Source organism: Pan troglodytes, chromosome 4 (genome assembly GCF_028858775.2).
Source record: "Pan troglodytes isolate AG18354 chromosome 4, NHGRI_mPanTro3-v2.0_pri, whole genome shotgun sequence".
NCBI lineage: Eukaryota > Metazoa > Chordata > Mammalia > Primates > Hominidae > Pan > Pan troglodytes.
Window position 1 is genome coordinate 125,438,130 of NC_072402.2, and position 27,224 is coordinate 125,465,353.

The 27,224-nt window shown below is 37.3% G+C and overlaps 1 long non-coding RNA gene and 1 pseudogene across 1 annotated transcript; one reads left to right on the forward strand and one right to left on the reverse strand.

Moving 5' to 3' along the window:
- Positions 1-435: 435 nt before the first annotated feature.
- LOC134810158 (uncharacterized) lies at positions 436-9,574 on the forward strand (annotated as a pseudogene).
- Positions 9,575-10,745: 1,171 nt separating this feature from the next.
- On the reverse strand, positions 10,746-25,245 carry LOC129144096 (uncharacterized). The gene is made up of 2 exons (XR_008548256.2): positions 25,114-25,245; positions 10,746-13,807 (listed from the first exon to the last, which is right to left on the reverse strand). It is a non-coding gene; the product is annotated as an uncharacterized LOC129144096 (long non-coding RNA).
- Positions 25,246-27,224: the final 1,979 nt, after the last annotated feature.

Genomic DNA, 27,224 nt, shown 5'->3' on the forward strand with positions numbered 1-27,224 from the left:
TACTAAGTTTTCAAAACTTGGTGTGCACTTTGCACTTACAGGTCTCAATTTAGACTAGCCAGATTGTAAGTGCTCAGTAGACACATGTGGTTAGTTGCTACCATATTGTTCAACACAGCTCTAGAATGATGACAAATTGTATGAATTGGACTAGAAGAAGGGGAGGGAGAATCTGAGGGATTGAGTCTAAAAAAAGAAGAGTGCCTCCTTTATTAAAACTGGAAATATCAGAAGATGCATATGATTGAGGAAGAGAGTGGGGATAGAGGATGAGCAAGTAATGATTCCATCATTTTGACTTAAAAGGGCCAGTAAAACACCTGTTGGGGGATATGTGGCAGGCAACCGTAAAAGTAGGGTTGTTCAGCATGGAAGACAGAACTCAAAATGGAGATACAGCCTTGGGAGCTGGTTCTAAGAGCATGAACATCAGAAATGGTGATATTCAATGTGGTTACTAGTGCAGAGGTACGGAGAGAGGAGAAAGCCTTGAGCAACCCTGAAAGTGGAGGGTTCAAGGAAGAAGGTGATTTGGCAAAGGAGAAAGGGTCACAGTCGAAGGCTGGGAGGAGAGCCAGTTCTAGCAGTGCCTGAGTGAGGGATTGTCAAGCTGAAGTCTACCCAGGATTAGGAAGGCACATAAGGCAGGAGAAAAATGGAAGCACAAGAAGAAAGTTATGGTAACAAAGGGGTGTTTCAAGTTTGAATTTCATTCTGCCATTAGCTAACTAGATAACTTTAGAGAAATGACTCCATCTTTCTAAATCTTTGTTTTCTAATTGTAATAACAAAATAATAGACGCTAATACATACTACTTGCTTATTCTCCTATATTCCAGACACTTTGTTAAGTGCTTTAAGACCATTATTTCATTTCATTTTTATAAAAGACATTGTAAAATATATTTTAGGGGTTATGCTGACATAAGATATTATTAGATGATAATACAATCAAGGCACCTATTTTTAACTTATCTTAGACAGCTTGCTTCCTAATGAAGCTCTTATGAAGTAGACAGATGCATAAGGGACATGAAAAATAGCAAGTGTGGTACCCTTTACATTTTCTGGGTTCTGCCTTGAACCCCAACTTAAGCCTCTAATAAAAAGGCTGAAATGCATGAGCCTTTTCATTCCTCCGTGGGAGACCATGACTCAGCTCACCATCCAGCAGTTTAAAGGAGACGTGCCAGAGACAGACACACTCATGTGCACATCTTTCTTTCTTTTTATGAGACAGAGTCTCATTCTGTCACTTAGGCTGGAATGCAGTCACATGATCACAGCTCATTATAACCTCGACCTCCCAGGCTGGGCTCATGTGACCCTCCCGCCTTAGTCTCCAGAGTAGCTGGAACCACAGGTGCCCACCACCTCACTTGGCTATTTTTTTTTTTTTTTTTTTTTGTAGAGATGAAGTCCTACTGTGTTCCTCAGGCTGGTCTTGAACTCCTGGGTGCAAGCAATCCTCCTACCTCAGCCTCCCAAAGTGCTGGGCTTACAAGCATGAGCTATGGCACCCAGCCCAAGCATCCAACTTTCTTGTGCACAGTGACCTACCACTAGTAAAAATGGCTCAATAAATTACCTGGTTTCTAAGCAACCAGGTTAGTTGAGGGTGTAAAGAGGAGTGATGGCAGAGGGGTGGATAAATTAAATACTCTCTGACTTTTCTTTGAGGTCTCCAGGAAGTTTTCTTGTCCCTATTTTATGAGAAAATTGAGGCCCGAAGAACTTCCTGGAGACTTGACTTTTGTCAAGTGGCAGAACTCAGATTCAAAAGCAGGCCTGACTGATTCCTAAGGTTCTTAATAATTGAACAAACTTAGAACTAGCATTCTACATTTCTGCAAGTATTTTATTAGAAAGTAGGATTCTCACCAATTTATTTTGACTTCTAAAGTCGTGTTATTTATATTACACTTCACTGTCTTTTTTTGTTATTGCTAACTTCATTTCTACAAGGCAAATTAGTTTAGTTATATTGCACTGACATGCGAGAAAACATAGGCAGAGGGTGTCGAGGGAAATAACATTTGCACAGTTATTTGGAACTAATGTTATTACCTAGCTGCCTTCTTGGCCTAGTTTTGATTTTAATTATTTTATCTCACATTTCAAATACATATATATATATATATACACACACACACATATATACATACATACATGTATATATACACACACATATATATGTATTTGAAATGTGAGATAAACGTAAAATATATTTGTATATATATTTTATACCTCATAAATTCAGGAAATTTTGCATTTATTTTATATATATGAAATTTTCTATACATACTATATATACATATTATACACACACACACACACACACACACACAGATCTAGTTTATATATATTTCTCCCAAGATCAACATCATTTCTGTCAGCTTAGCCACATACTTTCTTAGGCTGTGGAGGCATATGAACCTCAGAACACCAGGTTATTATATTAGGTTTGCTCCTAATATCAACTTTCTCTTTTCAATTTGATCTAAACTGTTAGGTGAGAATCTAAAAAATGATTAAGACTGGGGAAGGATAACAGTTCAGGCTTTTGGTACAGGCTGACCTTGATCATTTTTGTCTTGCATTTGAAATAAACCTCCCATCATTTAATTCAGACCTCACCATCCATATTTTCTTAAACAGATTATTTGTCATCTAGAATCTGAGCTTAAAATGACTTTGGTTTCTTCAAGCCAATACCAGCCAACTTTTTGTGTAAGTGGCCAATTTAGAAATCTAAGCTATGATTTTCATTCATTCAATCATAGCAAAATAGTCATTATTTGTACAGTGCTTTCTAAATACAAGGTCTTGTATATGCTGTTCATGAATTAATTTATTTAATTTTCATATTATTCTGTGAGTTAGCTGCTATAATTATTCTTATTGTATTGAAAGTAAATCTAAGCAGAGGGCATTTAGGTTACTTGCTCAAGATCATACAACTAGTAAATTGGAGAGCTGGGATTCAAGACAATGTGGCTTTAACTACTAAGCTATGTTATATTTCAAACAGAGGACATGAATGCCTGGAATGCACAGCAACATTCTAAAAATTTTAGGCCCCAATTATAATTTTTTAATCAAAATGACAAGCTAATTGGAAACTTGGTTATTTCAATCTATTAATATTTATTTATTTAGCATCCGTGACACAGCAAAGCAAGAGAGGATATGGTAATGCATAATGATAAGACAAAGTCCTTGCCCTTGAGTCATCTAGTTGGGAAGATGAAACTGCCACATGGAATATTCAGAGAGCAATAAAACTGTGTAGTTAAATGCTGAGTCATGTGGTGTATTAAGAGGTGTACTAGAAGAGCATGGAGAAGAAGAAGAATGCAAAAGACCAGTGGTCAGGAAAAGACTTGTACAGTCCTTAACATTTAAGATAGGAAGAAACAGGGTGAGGAGAGAGGCTATAAGGAGACCCTGGCAAGATGAGTAAGAGGAAGGTGACTGGAATATCAGAGAGTGGAATGAACGTGGTATGGTTTCTATATTCTTCATTCCCTTGGTCTCTCTTCTGTCTCTGTATGCAAATACATACATGCATGCATATTTGTGCTGTATATGAGTATATATAGGTATACTTCACAGATTTATAATGTTTGTTTTGTACCAGTATTAAAATGTCTCTGATAAACTCAGAAACATGATGGGAGTGATGGTTAATACTGAGCGTCAATTTGATGGGATTAAATAATACAAAGTATTAATCCTGGGTGTGTCTGTGTGGGTTTTGCCAAAAGAGATTAACATTTGAGTCAGTGGGCTAGGGAAGGCAGATCCACCCTTAATCTGGTGGGCACAATCTAATCTGCTTCCAGTGAATATAAAGCAGGCAGAAAAATGTGAAATGTTGAGAAGGACCTAGCCTCCCAGCCTACATCTTTCTCCTGTGCTGGATGCTTCCTGCCCTCAAACATCATACTCCAACTTCTTCAGTTTTGGGACTCCTGTTGGCTCTCCTTGCTTCTCAGCTTGCAGACAGCCTACTGAGGGACCTTGTGATCATGTGAAACTCAATCTTAGTAACCTTCCATATCTATCTATCTATCTATCTATCTATCTATCTATTATCTATCTATCTATCTATCTATCTATCTATCTATCTATCTATCTATCTATCTCCTATTAGTTCTGTCCCTCTAAGAGAACCCTGACTAATACAGATTTTGGTACCAGGAGTGGTTCTAGAGGAACAGAATACTAATGATGGAGTTCTTTCATTGGTTTTGGGGTTTCTGGAGTTGGCTGCTTAATGATTAGACCCAAAAATGCTAAGGACTCTACTTTTAATAGTATGGAGAACACTGATAGTCCTTGGCATGAGCTGTTTAGGGAGTTATACAAAATAAATGCATTTGACACACTTGATTCATTGCTCATGAGAGGCAAGGAGTTTAGTAACTCTATACATAATACCTTTGACCATATGTGGAGAACCAAGGAACATAATAAAGCTGGTTGGTTGCCCCTAAATTCAGTGGACAAAGTGATGAAAGAAAATTATGAACTCAAGGATTCTGTCTCCCAGCTTCAGAAGCAGATATTGAACCTCAAATCTGCTAGGATTGCCCTGACTGAGAGGCTTATCTCCTGTAGAAAGAGAACTGAAATTGTGGACAAACAGACACAAGCTCTTATCATGCTAGTGGCTGACCTGCAACGGAAGATGCATGCACAGCCTCGCCAGGTGTCTATTGTTAAATGAAGGCATTGACTGGAAAAGAATAGGCCCCTGAAACTTGGAATGGGGATGTGTTGTTAAATGAAGGCATTGATTGGAAAAGCATGGGACCCTGAAACTTGGAATGGGGATGTGTTGGAGGACCCTGATGAAGCTGAGGACACTGAGTTTGTAAACTCTGATGAAGTTTTTTTGCCAAAAGAAACAGCTTCCCCATCCCCAGTAGTGGCAATATCCTCTCCCTGACCCATGTTGCCATCAACCTATCCACCTTTGTCTGAAGAGATAAACCCTGTGCTGCCTGAGGCAACAGTGATGGCCTCCTATTAGGCAGTTGCCAGGCAAGATAATGTTGCTTCTCCTCAGGAGCCACCCCCAACACCTCTGTTTGCTTCTAGACCTATAACTAGACTAAAGTTCCAGTGGACCCCAGAGGTGAGATTGAGAGTATGACCCATTAGGAAGTGCACTGTACTCAAAAAGAACTGTTTGAGTTCTCTGATTTATATAAATAACAATATGGAGAACAGGCATGGGAATGGATATAAAGGATGTGGGTTAATGGTGAAAGGAACATAGAGTTGGATCAGGCTGAATTTATTGATTTGGGCCCACTAAGTAAGGACTCTGCTTTTAGTGTTGCAGCTTGGGGAGTTAAAAAAAGGTTCTAATCATTTATTTGCTTGGTTCACTAAAATATGGATTAAAAGATGGCCCACTGTGAGTGAGCTGGAAATGTCTCATCTCGCTTGGTTTAATGTAGAGAAAGAAATCCAAAGATTTAGGGAGATTGGGATGGTGGCATAGATTAGTCATGTTAGACCTACTCATCCCAGCTGGGAGGGCCCAGAAGATATACCCTTGACCAGGTATACCAGTTGCAAAATAGATCTGTGAGGGCAGCACCCACATCTTTGAATAGCCCTGTAATTTCTCTTCTCCGTATGTCAGATCTAACAGTAGGATCCACAGTCACTCAACTACAAAATTTAAATACAATGGTAACAGTTGGATCCTGAGGTGGCAGAGGCCAAGTGGCAGCACTCAACAATCAAAGGCAAGGTGGGAGTAGCTACCATAATGGACAGCAGAGGCAAAGTGGCAATCAGAATAGTCTGACTCATGTAGAGCTCTGGCACTGGATAACCAATCGTAGTGTTTCTAGAAGTGAAATTGATAGGAAGACTACTGCATTCCTACTTAAATTATACAAACAGAAAACTTCTAGGTTGAAAGGACAAAAGACTAATTTGAATTACAAAAATAGAGAATCATGGCCCCTCAATTAATTTCCGACTTGAGCCAGTTTACTGACCCAGAACCCCTTGAATGAAGGGGAGACCAGGACCCCTTGAGGAAGGACCCCACTGCATTACCAACAATTTATGTGGTGAATCTTTCTCCCATTCTTCCCCAGGGAGACCTCTGGCCTTTTACCAGGGTAACTGTGCATTGGGAAAAGGGAAATGGTCAGACACTTTGGGGACTACTGGACACTGGCTCTGAGCTGATGTTGATTCCAGGGGACCCAAAATGTCACTGTGGTCCTCCACTTAAAGTAGGAGCTTATAGAGGTCAGGTAATTAATGGAGTTTTAGGTCAGGACTGACTTACAGTGGGTGAAGTGGGTCCCCGGATTCATCCTGTGGTAATTTCCCCAGTGCCAGAATGCATAATTGCCATAGACATACTTAGCAGCTGACAGAACCCCCACATTGGCTCCCTGACTGATAGGGTGAGGGCTATTATGGTGGGAAAAGCCAAATCGAAGTCATTAGAGCTGCCTCTACCTAGGAAAATAGTAAATCAAAAACAATATCGCATCCCTGGAGGGATTGCAGAGATTAGTACCACCATGAAGGGTTTGAAAGACACAGAGGTAGTGATTCCCACCACATCTCTGTTCAACTCTGCCATTGAGCCTGTGCAGAAGACAGATGGATCTTGGAGAATGACAGTGGATTATTGTAAGCTTAACCAAGTGGTGACTCCAATTGCAGCTGTTGTACCAGATGTGATTTCATTGCTTGAGCAAATTAACACATTTCCTGGTACCTGGTATGCAGCCACTGGCTTGGCAAGTGCCTTTTTCTCCATCTCTATCCATAAGGCCCATAAGAAGCAATTTGACTTCAACTGGCAAGGCCAGCAATATACCTTTACAGTCCTACCTCAGGGGCATATCAACTTTCCAGCTTTGCATCATAATCTTATTTGGAGAGATCTTGATTGCTTTTTGCTTTCACAAGATATCACACTGGTCCATTACATTGATGACATTATGCTGATTGGATCTGGTGGCAAGAAGTAGCAAACACACTGGACTTATTGGTGAGACATTTGCGTGCCAGAGGATGGGCAATTAATCTGACTAAAATTCAGAGACCTTCTACCTCAGTAAAATTTCTAGGGTTCCAGTGGTGTGGGGCCTGTTGAGATATTCCTTCTAAGATAAACGATAAGTTCCTGCATTTGGCCCCTCCTATAACCAAGAAAGAGGCATAATGCCTAGTGGGCCTATTTGGATTTTGGAGGCAACACATCCCTCGTTTGGGTGTGTTACTCCAACCCATTTATTGAGTGACCCAAAAGGCTTCGAGTTTTGAGTGGGGACCAGAACAGGTGAAGGCTCTGCAACAAGTCCAGGCTGTTGTGCAAGCTGCTTTGCCACTTGGGCCATACGACCCAGAAGATCCAGTGGTGCTTGATGTGTCAGTGGCAAATAGGGATGCTGTTTGGATCCTTTGGCAGGCCCCCATAAGTGAATCACAATGGAGGCCTCTATGCTTTTGGAGCAAGTCCCTGCCATCTTCTGCAGATAATTACTCTCCTTTTGAGAGACAGCTCTTGGCCTGTTATTGGACTTCGGTGGAAACTGAACATTTGACCATGGGTCATCAAGTCACCATGTGACCTGAACTGCCTGCCTATGATCAACTGGGTGCTTTCTGACCCACTTAGCCATAAAATGAGCTATGCACAGCAGTATTCCATCCTCAAATGGAAGTAGTATCTATGTGATCAGGCTCGAGCAGGTCCTGAAGGCACGAGTAAGTTACATGAGGAAGTGACTCAAATGCCCATTGTCTCTACTCCTGCTACCCTGCCTTCTGTCCCCCAGCCTGCACCGATGGCCTCATGGGGAGTTCCCTATAATCAGTTGACGGAGGAAGAGAAGACTAGGGCCTGGTTCACAAATAGTTCTGCATGATATGCACACACCACCCGAAAGTGGACAGTTGCAGCACTACAGCCCCTTTCTAGGACTTCCCTGAAGGACAGCAGTGAAGGGAAATCTTTCCAGTGGTCAGAACTTTGAGCAGTGCACCTGGTTGTGCACTTTGCATGGAAGGAGAAATGGCCAGATGTGTGATTATATGCTGATTCATGGGCTGTAGCCAATGGTTTGGCTTGATGGTCAGGAACTTGGAAGAAGCATGATTGGGAAATCGGTGACAAGGAAGTCTGGGGAAGAGGTATGTGGATGGACCTCTCTGAGTGGTCAAAAATTGTGAAGATATTTGTATCCCATGTAAGTGACCTCAGCAGAGGAGGATTTTAATAATCAAGTGGATAGGATGATCATGAGTGTGGACACCACTCAGCCTCTTTCCCCAGCCACCCCTGTCATCACTGAATGGGCCCATGAACAAAGTCGCCATGGTGGCGGGGATGGAGGTTATGCATGGGCTCAGCAATATGGACTTCCACTCACGAAGGCTGACCTGGCTATGGCCACTGCTGAGTGCCCAATTTGCCAGCAGCAGAGACCAACACTGAGCCCTCGATATGGCACTATTCCTTGGGGTGATCAGCCAGCTGCTTGGTAGCAGGTTGATTATATTGGACCTCCTCTATCATGGAAAGGGCAGACGTTTGCCCTTACTGGAATAGACACTTACTCTGGATATGGGTTTGCCTATCCTGCACGCAACACTTTTTCCAAGACTACCATCCATGGACTCAAAGAATGGCTTATCCACCATCATGGTATTCCATCCAGCATTGCCTCTGATCAAGGCACTCGCTTTTTGCCTAAAGAAGTGCAAAATGGGCTCATGCTCATGGAATTCACTGGTCTTACCATGTTCCCCATCATCCTGAAGCAGCTGGATTGATAGAAAGGTGGAATGGCATTTTGAAGTCACAATGCCAACTAGGTAACAATACTTTGCAGGGCTGGAGTGAAGTTCTCCAGAAGACCATGTATGGTCTGAATCACTGTCCAATATATGGTACTGTTTCTCCCATAGCTAGGATTCACAGGTCCAGGAATCAAGGGGTGGAAGTGGCACCACCCACCATCACCCCTAGTGATCCACTAGCAAAATTTTTGCTTCCTGTTCCCACGACATTATGTTCTGCTGGCCTAGCAGTCTTAGTTCCAGAGGGAGGAATGATGCCACCAGGAGATGCAACAATGATTCCATTAAACTGGAAGTTAAGATTGCCACCTGGACAGTTTGGGCTCCTCCTACCTTTAAGTCAACAGGCTAAGAAGGGAGTTACAGTGTTAGTTGGGATGACTGACCCAGACTATCAAGATGAAATCAGTCTACTACTCCACAACAGAAGAAAGGAAGAGTATGCATGGAATACAGGAGATCCATTAGGGTGTCTCTTAATACTACCATACCCTGTGATTAAGGTAAATGGGAAACTACAACAGCACAATCCAGGAATGACTCCAAATGGCTCAGACTTCTCAGGAATGAAGATTTGGGTCACTCCACCAGGAGAAAAACCATGACCTGCTGAGGTGCTTGCTGAAGGCAAAGGGAATACAGAATGGGTAGTAGAAGAAGGTAGTCATCAATACCAGCTACGACCACGTGAACCAGCTGCAGAAATGCGGACTGTAACTGTCATGACTATTTCCTTCTTCTTTTGTTAAAAACATGTTTGCACATGTAAACACTTGTACTAAGAAAATATCTTCATTTTATTTCCTTTTCATTTATCATGTAACATAAGATTTATTGGCCTCATATCAGCATTTAAGTACTGTTAACTGTATGTAATAGTATTTGGGTTGGGGATTGGTGCATTTCCAGTTGCATGAAGGACAGTTGGATTATGTTAGGCATAATTATGACCTCATTATTGCCTTTATTTGAATATTATGCATGTGTATGGGTTCACACTGAGTCAGTGTGCTGGGGAAGGCAGATCCACCCTTAATCTGGTGGGCACAATCTAATCAGCTTCCAGAGAATATAAAGCAGACAGGAAAATATGTAAAAAAGAGAGATGGGCCTAGCCTCCCAGACTACATCTTTCTCCATGCTGGATGCATCCTGCCCTCAAACATCGGACTCCAAGTTCTTCAGTTTGGGGACTTGGGTTGGTTCTCCTTGCTCCTCAGCTTGCAGACAGCCTATTGTGGGACCTTGTGATTGCACATATATGTGTGTATACATATGTGTGTGTATATATGGTGTACATATATATCCTATTAGTTTTGTCCCTATAAAAGAATGCTGACTAATACAATGGGTTACTGGGAGATGGCAATTGATAACTTCTAAATCTGCAATGGCTCGTCTGTAAGAGAGAAATGAGATAATGGCTATCCTTCAACCATATCCTGCAATACTACCCTCCTTTCAGAAATCAAGGACAAATCAATACTTACACCAGAAAGATATTTTTATTAAAAAAAAACTCCTCTGTATATGGTAAAATTGATTGTTTTTTGATTGACACCACATTTTACTCTTGTACACTTTTTTGGTTTTATCATTGCTGTAGGCAATAGAGAGGAAATTGCTCTGTAATATTATCCCTCTGTATTTGACAATAAAATCCAAGAAAAATAAAGTCTTCCTCCAGTACAGTGAGTTAGGTGATTGAGATGAAAATTCCCAGTTTTATGGGTAGGTAGAGTTGTGAGTCATGGGTGCTGTTACCAAAAAAAGCTACATTTTTAAGACCAGGATAGGAAATTCTTACATAAAATTCTCTCGTCTTATGCAGCCTTGATTATATGAAACAAAGAAACCAAAATTCCTGTTTTTTTAAAAAAAAAGTTTTGAGACATAGTAAATTGGTTTTTATTTGCCACAAGATTTTTTTACAACTGATAAAAAAATTTTTTCAATATAATTCTTATTTACCCCAAAACTGTAATCCACCGACTTGACTTAATAGCTATCTTTTTTTCGGGCCAGGCACGGTGGCTCATGCCTGTAATCCCAGCACTTTGGGAGGCTGAGACGGGTGGATCACGAGGTCAGGAGATCGAGACCATCCTGACAAACATGGTGAAACCCCATCTGTACTAAAAATACAAAAAAAAAAAAAAAATTAGCCAGGTGTGGTGGTGGGCGCCTGCAGTCCCAGCTACTCGGGAGGCTGAGGCAAGAGAATGGCATGAACCCAGGAGGTGGAGCTTGCAGTGAGCTGAGATCGTGCCACTGCACTCCAGCCTGAGCGACAGAGTGAGACTCCACCTCGAAAAAAAAACAAAGCTGTTTTTTTCATGTCAATTGAGTATAATATTCTTGTTCTATTTTTGTATCCTTAATAACCCACTTTGAGCAATTAGTGGAGGAAAAACCGTATTTGTATTCTGCACTCAGTGGGGCCATTTATATTTGGACATCATCATATCTGGTAGTTCACTGACAGTAGAACCAGATGGTAAAATTGATTCTCTTCTTATTTCTTTTACAAAATTCATCACAATCTTAGAGATATTACAATAAGCTTCAGTGGTAGTGTTGATCTTGATTTCATCAGCAGGAGGTACATTTGTATGTACGTCTGTGTGTCTGTGTGTGCAACCAAAATGGCAGCCTTTCAGAGTAATTACATATTCTCTAGATTCCTAGAGTCGCTTTTCCTTTAGTATTGAAGCAAAAAATTTATTCAGTTATCTTCTCACATATTATTGGAAACCTATCATATTTTCCCATAGCTATGCTGATTCCTGTTGAGTTTGATCAGTGGGGGGATGCCACTTGCATTTTTTCTGATCGCTTCTGACTTCTAGTTCTTGCTCTGTTGAATTACAAAGTTCTTCTCAACCTTTCATTTCCTACCTGTAAGGCCATATTTCACTGTGCTTTACACTGTCCAAACTGTTTACTACTAAAGTCCTCTGAGTCTAGAATATGTGCATAGCAGACCTTCCTGAAGGACTTGGGGGACTAAAGGAGAATTATATAAAATAGGCAACATACTTGATGTAATCTAACCTTCAGTGTTAGACAGCCTTGGTCTTAAAAGTCACTTAATCATTCTCATTGCAGTTAATCATCATTGGTTATATATTTGACTTTGCCTTCAGCCTATTGCCATGCTGTTGGACTTCCCTTTCTTCCTTCAACTGTTTTCCCTCTCTCTTCAGCTTGCTAATCTCTAACCCAAAATTCCTGTTCATTTCTTCTGTAGAATAGTTTATTCATATCCTTGAGTTGAAGAATATTAACAAGAATGGCTATACTCAGCTTTGCTCTGAAGTTCTTATCTCTGTTGCCAGAATACCCCTTGATATAATTTATATGGTCAACTCATAACTTAAAATGTTTTTCTAAAGAATGATACATACTAAAAATATTATAGAATAAATGATATGTCTGGGGCTTCCTTGAAAATAATCTGAGGGAGAAGAATGGGTAAACATAGAGGTGAAATGATATTGACTATGGGTTGTTTTGTCAATATTGTTGTGCTATATCAATATTGACCATAAGTGTTGAAGCTAGGTGATAGGTGCATGGGGGTCCATTATATTTGTTTACTTTACTTTTGTATATACTTAAAATACTCCATAATAACAAGCTAAATTTTTTTCTACTATGTATTGTAATACGTAGTACATGTTCTATAAATAATAGATAATTATGTAGATAATTACTATAAGCCAATGTAAGAAATTAATAGACTAAAACTCAGGGTAAAAGCAAATATTGGAAGGGAGGCAAACTTAAGGGTACATTGAAAAAATTGTAAGGAGAGATGCAATGATAACAAATATACTTGTTAGCTTCCAGGGCACAAAATATTACCAAAACTTAGTGGCTAAAAACATCAGACGTTCATTATCCCAAAGCTGTGGGTCAGGAATCGGGGCAAAGTTTAAGTGGATTTCTCAGGATCAAGATGCTTTGCAAGGGTGTCATGAAGTTGTTGGCTGGAGCTCCAATCATACGAGGCTGGGCTAGATGAATATCCACTTCCACAAACACATTTATGTAATTCTTGGCAGGTCTCAGATCCTCGCTGGCTGTTTTCCAAAGACATCAGTTTCTTGTTCACATGGTTCTCTCCATAGGGAAACTCTACAACATGGGAGAGATTTCCCTTAAAGAGTGATTGAGGGAGGAACTCCAGGTAGAAGCCACAGTCTTTTTGTAATCTAATCTCAGGTGACAGACACTTGCTTCTTCTATATTCTACTTTTTAGAAGTATGTCAATAAGTTAGGAGGAGGGTATCATTTGGGGCCATGTTAGAGGGTGCCCACCATATCTGGACTTTGGGCTTCAATAATTTACCTTTCTCTCACATTCCAAATACATTCATTCCCTCCCAAGGTCCCCAAAGTCTCATGTCATTATAGCTATCAGCTCAAAGTCCAGGATCTCATCAACTAAGTCAGATCCCGGTACGGATGAGATTTCTCAGGGTGAGTTACAAAGTTCAGCTCCTTATATGGATTCTCTTACTATAGAGACCTATGAAAATAGAAATCCAGGTTCTCTGCTTCTCAAACATCAATATACTGTGGTGAAACAGGTATAGGATAAACACTATAAATATTCCTTCAAAAACAGGGAAAATGCAGGGGTTGGGCACAAAGGAGTCTCTGATCCATAACAATTCTGAAATCTAACTGGGCAAATGTTGGAAATTCCTTAATTAGGTCTTAAGGCCTAGCAATAATTCTCTATGGCTGTTGGCTCTGTCCTCTGGAATTATACTGTCAGCCCAGGCTCCTATCAATATACCACCAGCTGGATGCCTTAAACAACAGAAATTTATTTTCCCACACTTCTGGAGGCCAGAAGTCCAGGATCAAGGTGTCAGCAAGGAGGTCTTTCTTCCTGGCTTGCAGATGGCTGCCTCCTCACTGTGTCCTCAGATGGTCTTTCCTCTGTGTGTGTGCAGAGAAAGAGGGGAGAGAGAGCGAGAGAGAGCACGCGCGTGAGAGAGAGATAAGACCGGTACAGCATGAACATAGAGATTAGAGGAACAATTTTATATATTATTCATACCAATCATCATAATAATTTCCCAGGATGCCTTTCTTGTAGGTGAAGGTAAAGCCACTAAAAATTCCACGGGATAAATCAAAATCACGTTGTCTAGCACTTAAAGAATTATATAATGGTACTATTATTCGATTATACTTTTTATCTAATACAACCTTGATTTTGTTAATATTCCATCTACTCATTTACTCAACAAACTATTGTTAACCACTTGCTAATTGCTAGGCATTGAGGTTACCTTAAAAGAGCTAGCAAATTTTAGTTTCTAATTCTATAGGGTGATTTAATTTTCTATGTAAGAAAGTACCTTAACTGAAATAATTTTTTCAGGCTTTTTGTAGACTTCCTAAATAGTTCCATTTTTGTAAATAGTTTGAAAAAATAATTTTTTCATGAACATGTTTAAAAGCTAGAAGAGCAATTGAAATTTTCTAAATATATGATTATTTTTAAATTTAGATTTTAAATACGTATTGGCTTTTTCACATCTGGCAGAGAAGATACTTGTGGTTTACAGTGAAACAGGTAGCTCAGTGATTTATACTCTTTAAAGGTGACTATCCCTGTGGAAGACTCAATAAGAGAAGGAATGATGCTCAGAAATCCCCTGGCTCGCTGTCGCCTGAATCAAGAGCTACATTTTAATATTAGTGCTTGGAAGATAAACACTGCAGCCTCCAAGGGAGATGATCCTCACTGGGTATCAAATGACTCCAAGTGGGAGAACAGAGAAACGACTCAGCTGTTGACAAGCAGAGCTAAGTAAATATTTACGCCAGAAATGTGCACATTTGCTATAATAACATCACCCCTACTCAGCCACCCCAATAGATAAATAGATATTTTAGATTCCTCCCAGGAATATGGCATTCGTGGGATATTATTTTAAGTTATGTAGCTTTTGATGGGATGTTAAAGAGGATTTCTGTACAGACAAATATACTACATACCTGATAATTCCTTGGCTAATTTAACAGAGCCCCAGCCAATGTTCTTTGTGGTCCGAGGCCATCACTTGACTAGTCTAAAATATCACCAACAAGTCTCTTCTAGTCAGCATGCTCTGCTCTTCTAATGCCTGGTACAGAGAGGTGCTCTGCCCCACTGGGAGAATATTACTCAATATTAGGAATGACCTGATATCCTACATTCATTTTGACAAATGAAATATTGTCCTAGAGTCCTTTTGCAGTTCCATCTTCTAGGCCATTACTGAAGGCATGGTGTTCAGAAACCGAATTACCTTTTTTTTCCCCCTTTGCTAGAAATGCCACACACATTGCCAATTTTCCTTCCAAAATTCAGAAGTGATACAACAATTAAAATGGATTTCTGTGTAGAAAGTGGTAGAGCCTAGCAGCTCAGCATTTCTTCACTTAAAAGCTGAAAATTGTATTTTCAAATAGTCTTCGTATTAGAGGAGACTTTTGTAAGCCTGCTTTGATTCTTTGCCTTTGATTCTTTGAATACTGAGTTATCTTGGTTGGGATATTTTAGTTTGTTTAGTAAAGCCCACATTATCATTTTCTCGGTGTAGGGAAAAGTCTTAGTTAATTAAGCCACATCCATGAATTGGATCCATTTCAATTATTTTTGAGACGTGATGCAATAGCAAATGTTCTTTAGAAAAATAACATTATATGAGTCATAATCGAATTCTAAACCACCTGAAACATAACTAAGTGAATGAGGAAAATATGCCACTAGAAAGAAGCTGAAAAGTAGAAAATTTTTTCTTGAGTTTATAATTACTATAGACTCTTTGGCATGAAGTATTGAACAAGTTACAAGAGCCTCAGTATGGCTAAGAATCTTTGTTTCACTGTAGCCTCATAAGAACAAAGGAGAGATTCCTAATTCACATGTGATGTTGTTCTTATTTCTCGTGTTGTTTTTTTTAGAACTACCAGCAGTTTTTTTCAACCAGGTTAAAAAACAAAACAAACAGGTTCACTTTTGCCAGATATCTTAGAATGAAGAAAACCACAGTGCAAGTCAGGCAAAATGAGAAATCTTGAATAACCATTTTTCATTGTGTAAGTTGCTGTGAGATTCTCTGGTTTTTATAATAAACAGTGCATACAATGAATGGAAGAGAAAATACCAAGTGTCTCAGAAGTCCATCTCAGAAACTGTAAAATGAGAAAAAAAACCTTCTAAAACTCTCCTAATATATCTCTCAGGACTGGAAGAACTATAACTATTTTAGGCCTGCCCTTCTGACCCCACTTTCTTTCTAGCAAGTCAACAGAATTCAATAATCAAATGCTTCAAATGATGCCAAAAAGTCTGACATAATACCCAAGCACAGTTATTGGAGTTACAGCTGGGGAGAGGCAGAAACCATAGGTGGGTCTTTGTTGAGTCTAGGTCTGATTCAAAAACAAGAGAAAAACCATAAAAGCATCAAGCTAAGAAGACAATTGTATGTTTGGCCTTCCTGTAGAGACAATGGTAGGACTATTAGACTTCCACATTGTTTCAAAGTGAGTTCCTGGATTTCCTGTATCATAATTTCCCTTTCTGAGACTTTCAGAGCCACCCATATTCAAGGACAAGGCATTGTAAAAACAAGATTTAATTAGGGACCCAGGAGGTGGTGAAGATTTAGTATTACTCAATCAAATTAAATACTCTTCTGTAGCTTTTTACTTTCTTACAACTTAGCAAAGTTACTCAGAATATAAATAAATCTAATGGAGAATAAGCCCAAGTGATTAACTCAATAGTGGCAAATGCTATGACCTTCTCAGAGAGCACTTGGTTTTCCACTTTTGTCTGAATCCATTTCAAGAAGAATTAAATTCAAAAATAATGTGGAAAATTGTTTGATCCAGTGTGCAAAAATTCAGGGTTCTTTCAGAAAGGATAAAATTGTGCCATATGTCTAAGAATTTACAGAAAACTATTTAAAGTTCTAAGTGTCCACTATGGAATAGCTAGGAAAGCACTGGGGTCTAGTTCTGGTTTCATTCATTGACTCATTCACTGTCTCACCCATTTATTCTTTCCATAAATGTTTGTTGAGAACTACTATATGCTAGGACCTGTACTAGGCACTAGTGATACAATGTTGATCAAAATCAGATTTTGTTCTCCAAAGTTTATTAGTCTAGAGAGGAGGAGGTATATGTTTCTAAATAGTTGCTATATTATAGATTCAAAAGGAATACGATGCTATGGGTGTAGACCTCAACCAATCTAGGCATCTAGGAAGGGTTCCTTGAAGAAGCAGGATTTAAGCTTTGATCTAAAGAATGAGTAGGAAGAGTTCATCATGTGAAGAAGGAAGGACATTCATGTAGAGGGAACAGCATATACAAAAATCATGGGGAAGCAGAGAGCACAGTATTTTGGAGACATTAAAGCCAGTGTTCCTAGGGACAACATCCTAAAAGCCATGAGTAAACTAAGTGTCTAGATCTTGGTTTCTAAATATCACTTTTTACTAAAAAGAGACAGTATGCCTCAGAGAAAAGGCCATATTTTCCAGGACATCTTGATGTATCGGAAAGTAAGAAAGTGCTGAAAGAATAAAGGGACTTGGAACTTGTCAAAATAACACTGAAGCAATTCCAAGAGGTTCCTTTTGGCCAAATTTCTGACAATTTGAGTACAAAAATAAATGATGATAGCAATAGATTATAAAACATGGGATAAAATAATAAACTATGAGTCTATGTTGATCAAATTACTAAGCATGAATAAATTAAAAATTTGATAACAAATAGGATATTCACATAGTCTCAAATTACTTTCCCACAAATACTTGTTAATTACACAGAAAAAAAATAATACTTTACAATGGAGAACCTTGGCAAACACCACCTTAACAAAGTTAACATCATTAGTATTGGTACAAAATGAAATTGTGTGCCATTTTATAGCAATCAGTGAGAAGAGCACAGATCATTTCTCTAGCATTCCTACAAAAGTATACAACTATCATGAAGGAAAATCAGAACAATCTAAATTGAAGGAAATTCTCCAGAATAATTGGCTTGTAATCATCAAGTTTCAAGGTCCTGAAAGTCAAGGGATTCTATGAGTAACTTGTCCTAGTTGAAGGAGACTAACCAAACACGATAACTGACTCCAAAATGGAACTTTGGTTCTAAAGGAAATTATTTGAGTACTTTGTGAAAGTTGACTGAGTTCTGAGAGATGAAATGACTTTAAGTTGCTGATTTTGATGGTTGAATTTTAATTATGTAGAGGAATGCCCTTGTTTAGGAAAAAAAATGCATTGAATTATTTAGAGGTGATGGTATATCCTGTCATCAATGTGTGCACCCAAATGTTTCCTGAAAAAAAAATTACATGTACTATACTTGGAAGCTTCCTAGAAGTTTGAGATTGTTTCAAAATAAAAAATTAATCAATTAATTAAAAAAGACAAAAAAGGCCAGTGTGGCTAGAAACCTTGGACTTCAGTTTCCACATTGGGACAATAAAGAAGGGAGCTGAAATCCATGAATCTCAGATCCAGTTGTACTGTAGTGTGCTAACTAGTCCCCAGGAATGATATACAAAGGGGAAAAAATGTGCATTACTTTTCTATTGCTATGTAACAAAATACCCCAAATTTGGTAGGCCAGAAGTTTGGGATGGCCTGAGTTTTCTGGTGAAGGCTGAAATCAAGTTGTCGGCTTGAAGCCCCCACCTTCTTGCTGGCTGTCATCTGGGGACAGCTCTCAGCTCCTAGGGATTGTCCTCAGGTCCTTCCCTTATAGCCCCCTCTATCCCAGCAACAGAGAGCCTTCCTTACATCAAATCTCTCTCTGAGAGATTTGAATTTTCTCTTTCTCATCTGTTACTGTCTGCAGTAACTCTCTGCTTTTAAGGGCCTTGTATGATTAGGTTAGGGCAGCTAGATAATTTTTCCATCTTAATGGATTAGTAACCTTGATTATGTCTGCAATACCCCTTTTGCCATATTATATAACAGAATCATAGGAGGAACAGCAGTGGAAAATATTGTGGGGGCCCTCACAGAATTCTGCCTACGACAAAATAGTTGAGAAAAATGAATTTGGGTCTGTTATCAATCAATATAGGTACAGAAAAAAAGAGTATAAAACTCTGCTTCTCTGATTCATGAATTGAGGGTTGGGGAATTCTAGACTGTGGTCTCTGAGACATCGTCAGCAGTGAAATTCTTTGATTTGTCTTTATTAGGCTGTAAGAGCAGGCACAGACTGTTTCTGATTTACTGTTGCATTGCTAGCACTTAGCCCAATGCCTCGAACCTAGTGGATGCTCCAAAATGAGGGTATAAAGAATAAATAATAAGTGAATAATTATATATAGCAACCAAAAATTTGTTTTCTTGTTTGACTAATCAAAATCTTCAATGCTGGTCCCTCAGTGAATTATTCTTCCCAAATAGCCAGGTTAAGAAGAAATCTGACAGTTAATTTCCAGTTCCATTTTGATAGATAATATTTGTGTGTATATAGAATTCTGGAGGGATTTTTTTTAAGTAAATGTAATTTGCCAAGACTTGGAACATATCCATTTATCAATAGAAGAGGAAAATACATTGAGCATGAAAGGATCTTATGATGCTATATTGTTCCAATTAACAGATATAATAATGAAAGCTTGAAACATTCCTATATGAGGGTATAGGAGGAAATCATTTTAAAGATTATTTTGGAAATAGCTTTATTGCTTTTTAATATTATGAAATGTGAATATGCTTAAGATAAAATATTGGAAAATAAAGAAGGTATAAAGAAAATAAAGATAATTTGTTATCTACAAGTCAAAGATAATCGTTCTCAATATTTTGATAGATATCCTTTCGCACATTTTCCTCTGCACCTATGGGTGTCAACACACCAGCATATACACATGCAGTTCTATATAGATAATGCAGTTCTATATAGATAGTTTGCTCTTTTCATTTAAAAATATATCAAGATATATTTTCATGATAATAAACATGATCATTTTTAATAGCAACAAGATATTTTATTTTATAGTTGTCATAACATATTTTATTTAGCCAATCCTTCCTGATATACTACTAAATAATTACCAATTTTTCTAGCAGTATACATATAACTTCAATGAACATTCTTGTACATCAATCTCTGAACTTTGGCTTAATTATTTCTGTAAAATAAATATCTAAAAGTACTATTGATAAGTCAAAGGGTATGCGAATCTTGATATTTTCAGATTGCCCTCAGAAATGTTTAACCACATAAGTAGATTATGAAGCACCTGTTTACCCTTGCCAACAATAGATATTATCAACTAAATGTTTAATGTTTGACACATGAAAATGATATATTGTTTTAATTTGTATTTCTTTTTATATAGTATTTTACATCTTTATTTCTCTTTTGAGTTTTAAAAAATATTTTAAGGTGAGGTTTTTAAATAGCTCTTAGACATTATTTTTTCTTATTACTTTGCCAGAAACTATAGTTTTACCATTTTAAAATATTTGTCATTTTCTACATCATTTTCAAGTGCATCAGTGTGGTGGGCAACCTCTAAAATGGCGCCCAAGGATCTTAAGCACCTGATATTCACAACCTTCTGTAGTCTCCTGCCCTTGAGTATCAGCCAGTCCTGTGATTTGCTTCTTTGTACAGCCAGCATAGTATGGAAAAGGGAATGGAATGTTGCTTCCGTGATTAGATTATAAAGTCTCATGACTTCTATCTTGTTAGCAGATTCTCTTTGTTGCCTTCTTAGTTTGCCTGCTCTGATGAAACAACTTGCCATGTCGGAGAGACCCTCCTGGCAAGGAACTGAAGATAGCCTCTGGCCAAGAGCCAGCAAGGAATGGTCAACAGCCCATGAGGAAATGATTTCTACCAACAGCCATGTGGTCATATAAGTGGATCCTTCTCCAGTTGTGTCTTCAGATGAGACCCTAGGTCTGGCTAACACCTTGATTACAACCATTGCCATACTCATTCTTGCCACACCAATTCCATTCTTGCCATACCCATTCTATTATTCCAATATCTCCAATGTTTACAATGTAAAGTTTCCAATGTACAGAAATGTGACTCTACCTTTTATTTTATAGTATATGGATTAAATATTTGTGCTGAAATTTCATATTATGAGTTATTATATATTGTATGGCAATTGGGTGATTTTAGTGTAACCAAATGGAAATTTGGTCTTACATCTGTTTATTTTTGACAAAGAAAGATGATAAAAGCTCTTGTAGATGAGCTGTAAGTTTCTTAGTCTGATAGGTGGTGTTGGAAGAAGAATAAATAGTTATATTTACTTAGCATCTTCTGTAGTGAGATTTTGATTGCCTTATTACCTGATGTATTTGACGTATTTGTGTCTTGTTTTTGTTAAAGAACTTATTGGACATACACTCAACATTTTATTCTTCAACTAGCATTGAGGTTTTTAAGGACACTCCTGTTTTGATTTCATGATAAACATTGGAAATTTTATAACTATTTATTTGCATGTACTTGTATTTATATATATTTGAGAATATGCTTACTATGTGTCCTGACTCATCTAGATTCTGTTAAAAATAAAAGATAAATATCTTACTTTTTAATTCCGGCATGCATAATTCCCCTGGGAAATGTTCCCTGGGAGGGCTGGGAATTATATAAAGGCACCCCCATTTTGTCTTGAGAGGATTTGAGAGCATCTCAGTTTCCTTGCCTAGAATGACAGCAGTTGTCTCTCAGCAGTTCTGTATTAATGTGGGTGAAAGTAGTTAAAGATTTAAGCCATTTTATGAACATAAGGGAATTATCCATGAATGTCTTATTTGGCCCTCTGCTTATAAGACATTGTGAGGGACCTAGAAATTGTAATTTAGGGAAAAAGGAGAAAGCCTCTCTTGCTTCCCACATTACCTTCACCTCCTTTACTCCTTGACTCCTGCCTTCACCACATGAAATATAACCTCAAGAGATTCCTTTGAGAAAAGGAGAGTAACGTTATTTTCTTTTCATTTAAATGTCCTTTATTCCAAGAGATAGAGCTAAAATTTAATAACAACTAATTGGGATTTTATTCCTACATTCACTAAGTGTAAGTTTCCACATTTTCACAAAATATTGAATTCAGTAGTGAACAAAACAGAGTCATGGTTTTATCTACCATATACTTAGCTATTTCTATTTTATTCTCACATAAAGGAGGTTGACAACACAGGAATTTTAAAGGTGAAAGTTAGTGGTAGACTGAAGTGGGTAAGGGGGAGAACGCAAAATAAATAGATGGATGCAGAAGAGGAAATAGATCACCTCATTTGCAGTTGTACCCTAATCAAGCCACTTTTGAGTAACCACACATTTTGTTCTAAACAAAAGAGATTATTTGCTTCCCTTCTGGCCCAAAGTCAGATTCTTCTTCCTAGTATGAACTTTCAGCACTTTATTTTGATTAGTTAAGAGAAGTCCAAAAATCCATGCTAAATATCAAGAGAATTCTTAGCCTTGGCAATTCAAAAAAATTAAAACTTATGATGTTTCCTATGGAGGAGTTAAGAAATTAATCTACTTTTCCTAAGTACAGGGAAAAAAACCTGTCTTCAATGCAAACTTCAACAGAATTTACATCTCAGGAAGAAGATGGGGACTGAACCACTTAGAGCATCTCCAGTCCTCATTACAGAACACTGTAGTAGTAAGATGATAATTTAACATAAGAAAACTGCCTTCCTGGATTTTCCTTGAGAAGTGATTAATATGTAAGAGTGGACAACTCAGGGTTTCACTTCTACCTTCTCCATTTGATGACTCTCAGAATGACCAAATATGCCATGCACGGTGATGGAGAACAAGAACCATAGTTTGAAATCAGAACTATGGGATTCCACCCAGCACTGGTACCTATTAAATCTCTTCGAATCTCAGTTTTCTCATTAGTAACAATCTCAGCAGGATTGTTTTGAAATTCATTGATAAAAAGTATGAAAAGAGTTGCTGTACACATTACCTTTGTGATTTTTGTTGTGTCATGTGTGTAAATTCCAGAATATTCTAAGAGAAGCAGCATGATTTAGTTATTCAAACACAGATGCTGTGACAGAAATTTAACTCTGCCACTCATAAGCAGCATGAAGAATTTAAATGTTCATTCCATTCCTTCAGGGTACATCCAAAGATATGCCTACACAAGGGATCCCTGGAAAGCATTTTTCAATTGACATAAAATTTTTAAAAAGACTTTGAAGTTCATCATGCAAATTTTAAATATTAAAAGAATTCAACTAAAATATATTTTTCTAAAAATATATTTTCTTTCATCTACCACACAGAAAAACACCAGCCAGTCTTGTTATATAAATGACATCCTTTTAATTAATATGAGTTTTAAGAGAAGCCAACCCTTGAATTATTCTTGTTGAATTAAGTTGCCATGTCCCTTGCAGTCAACAGAAAGTGACTGCAAAAAAAGGTGAAGTTTGAGATAATATTACTATCTGTTGCTGAAAAGATGTGAGGCAGTGGGATGAAAGGAAGAGGGAATCATAGCCACTTCTCTAGTTCCCATAAGGATATATTGTGATCATTAGGCTTCTCTGACATATTCAGTGGATGAACTTGAGTGCCCTCTTTCATGATCTATGATAGCCAACATATATTTGGAGTGATGGGAGTGTGTAGGCAATAGATTTTTAGCATAGAGATGAAAAGTATGAATTTTAGCTTCAAAAAGACCTGTATTTGAATCTTAGTCATTCTGGTTCCTGGCTGTGGGATCTTAAAATTATTAAATTTCTGTAAGAATCATCTTCTTCATATGAGATGGAGCAATAATCATAACAATTGTTACCAGAGTTGTAAGAATTAAATGGAATAATATAAATAGAACACTAAATCTTGTACTTTATGAGAGCTCAATAAATAGGAACTCTACATATATTGCTATTTTCCATGTGCTCTTAAATTATGTATAAAAATTGAGATGTAGTCATATATTTTAATGATATTCCTAAGTTTCTGAGCCCATTCATCCTCATATTCAATACACATATATTTCTCATTTTATAGCGTCATTTTTCTTATACTTTCTTTTGTAATATAGATGTAGTCCTGATAAACTAAATCAATATTTTGTAAACCAAATTATATTTGGTGATGAGGGGTAAGTATTACATTAGAGAAACATATTCTTTTAAAGGAATAATTTTCAAATGTATTAAAATGCATATTCTTTTGAAAATCTGATGATAGCTACATATCTGTTTTCTACCCAAACGCACAAATCCTTACATGAACCAAACTTCATATATAATTAAAGGGACATATGGACCTTCCCTACAATTTTTAAGAAATTTTTAGTGAAGTGGCTAAGCATTTGAGCCAATAGTTCAACCATTATTTACCTGTATAAAGTCAAATGTATGTATGGTAACTTTTAATGAAGTACCTTACATTAACTTTAATGTTTAATTCCATCTGAAAGATTTCATATGTCACAATGTTTGCTAATAAAATTATTTTTAGCCTAGGTTTATGAACTATGCTGTACCTAGCAGTTTCATATCCAGCAAATAAACTGTCACCAGAGAACCATAAATATTAGTGTCAGGTGGAAATATCAAATTACACAATCTGATTAATTACTTTTCTTTTATGTTTCTTCTGCACCAAAGAGCCAGAAAACATTTTTTTTCTAGAACAGTTCTTTTAAAACTCTATATTTTCGGTAAACATCTTTTAGAAATTTCTATAAGGTACTTATTCTCCCAGCATATCAAGATGTAACAGGCATTTGAATCTTAAAATGAGTCAGCAAGTTGGTAAGTTTACAACTAAACACTCAGCTTCACTCCAACACTCGATATTGTATTAAAGTTAATGCAACATGGTGTTTTAGTATTTAAAAAATCAAATTATTAATAGACTCCAAAGACTTCCCGGCAGCAAAATTTGGTATTTCTTTTAATAAGAATAAATCCCAGTGACACCTTCTGAATCTGAATTTAAAGATCGGTTTCAGAAGATATGAGATCTTAAGGAAATGTAGTTTAGTTATTAGATAATCTTTAAAATTTCATTTATGAAGTTGAACATTTACCGGGGATAACCTAGGTTACCATCTCATTTGCAATTTGATCTCCATTATGTCTCCAAAATTCAACTAAGGGAGCCCAATTGTTGGCTTCACCTTTTTTTTTTAACTATGAGATTTTGATAATCCATTATCTGTGATACTTTATTGCAAGACTTACCTTCATTTGTTTGCTTTAATGTCATTAGGTAAATCAAGAGGCACATAAAAGCAGTTCCCATCATGGTGCTGAGAAACAACCTACACTGGCAGTTGGTTGGGTTGTTTATCTGGTGCATCTGACATGTGTAAAATGACAGCAGGATCACTCAGGAAATTCAATATACCCACACACAGAAGCCAAATATGTCAGCTTATTTTGGGAACCACTCTATCATGTAGATGCATTTGTTCTTGGAGCAGCCTCAGAAAGCCTCTTCTTTATCCAACTGTCTCTTGATTAAAGAAGCAGCCAATGTATGCTACATAAAGAATGGTTTTTCTCTGGAAAAGTTGTCTTATAGTCAATATTTTTCTTATTGCAAGGAAGATATTTTATTGCTAAATATTTGTTAATTGTCTGTTTTGGAAGCACAGAATGAAAGATGGTTCCTGGAAGGCTGGTCATAGTCATCTGATAAATCACAAATAGTTAGTAAATCCTTGTAATGATGTATATGACATTTTTATCATATAAACGATATGCTTCTGAAGCAGGATGTATGGCAATGTATCTGCTGTTTGTTTAAAATGTTAGATTTTTATTCTTTATACTTGTAGTATAGTTCACCAAAAATTATTTAGCAACTAAAATTTAAAAATTAATTCAAATGCTATTGTTTTTATTAGAACATTTTGATAAAAGCAAATAATACTATATTAATTGTGACTAAAAATTAAGAATGATATTTGTTAGGGCACTAAACCAGGCTTTTCCTCTTTCATTCCCTTGAATTATTTTCTTTACTTTACCTATAATTTCTACCCTATCTTGGGATTTGCTATTCGTGTAGCTTCTCTTGCTAATTCTATCCAGAATAGCCAAAATAATACTTTATAAACGATAAGTGACAAACATGATATATTGAAAGTATGCGAGTACCTCTGTCTTATTAGTTTCTGGGACTTGACACTACTGAATTGCTTTTAGATTCAGCAAGGATTTCACAAAACTCACAGAAAAATAAAATCATCATCAACATCTTGCAAGGACAAGCAATGCTTCACTGGTTGAGATGTGTCAGGTAGATTTGGAGCATTTTTTCTCTGTGTGATATAGATTTAATGTTTCTAATTAAAACCAAGAACTGTGACAAAGCTGTTTGCCTTTTTGAGCTTGTCTACTGAAAAAAATATTTTTTTCTTGTTTCTAACCTGCCACACATTAAACCTCTCCAAGATCAAATTGTTCTTTCCTTACATTGCAGTTAACAATTCATTTTCTCCCCAAAATTAAAACTACAGATACAACATTTCTCTATACTTTCTAGTTGTTTGAGATAAACTTAATTTTGAACAGTACCCATATGTTTTTTATGAGGCAAATGCTGTTGAGTTTTGAAATGGGCAGTTTCTAGGAGGAATCGTTTCTCCACCATTTTTGGCATTAACCACACTGATAGCGCATGATGATTAATACTTCTAGAATGGCGATACATTCCCTGCATTGAATAAGTACAGATGGTGCTGATTGTTTTTCCTACTTGTCATTGACTTTTAACTCACATTCACATTGAGTCCCAAAGTGTTATCCTCTTGGTGAAGAATAATGATGATGTGACCTCCAGATTAAAGATGTGACTTGTCAGTCGTTTTCAGACTCTGGCATTCGGAGTTGAGAACTCTTTTCCTGCTGCTCGGTGGCCTGCTATTAGCACTTTGTAAAGGCAAGATATCTACCTTTATTGCATCCCTGTTCTCTCTAGTCTCTACCTCAACTCTGAATCTCCAATCTCTCCTTCCTTGTTCTACGGGCTTCAGGAAGGGTTCCAGAAACCTCTTAAATTCCTTTTCATTTGTGCAAACACCACACACATGCACACACACACACACACATATTCAGTGCTTAGTGGAGTGCCCGACACAAACTATTAATAAAGTTCGGTAAATTGCCGATAAAATAAAAGAATAACCAATGAAATTAATTACATTGAAATATGAAGGAAGGTTCCAGTGAATTTTGGAGTTGGATGAAAACGTTTGTTTTGTTGCTGATTCTATGAAGGTAAATATAAAGAAAGATTCATTATTTGAGGGAATAGAGAGATTAATGTGGATACCATTTATAAGTTA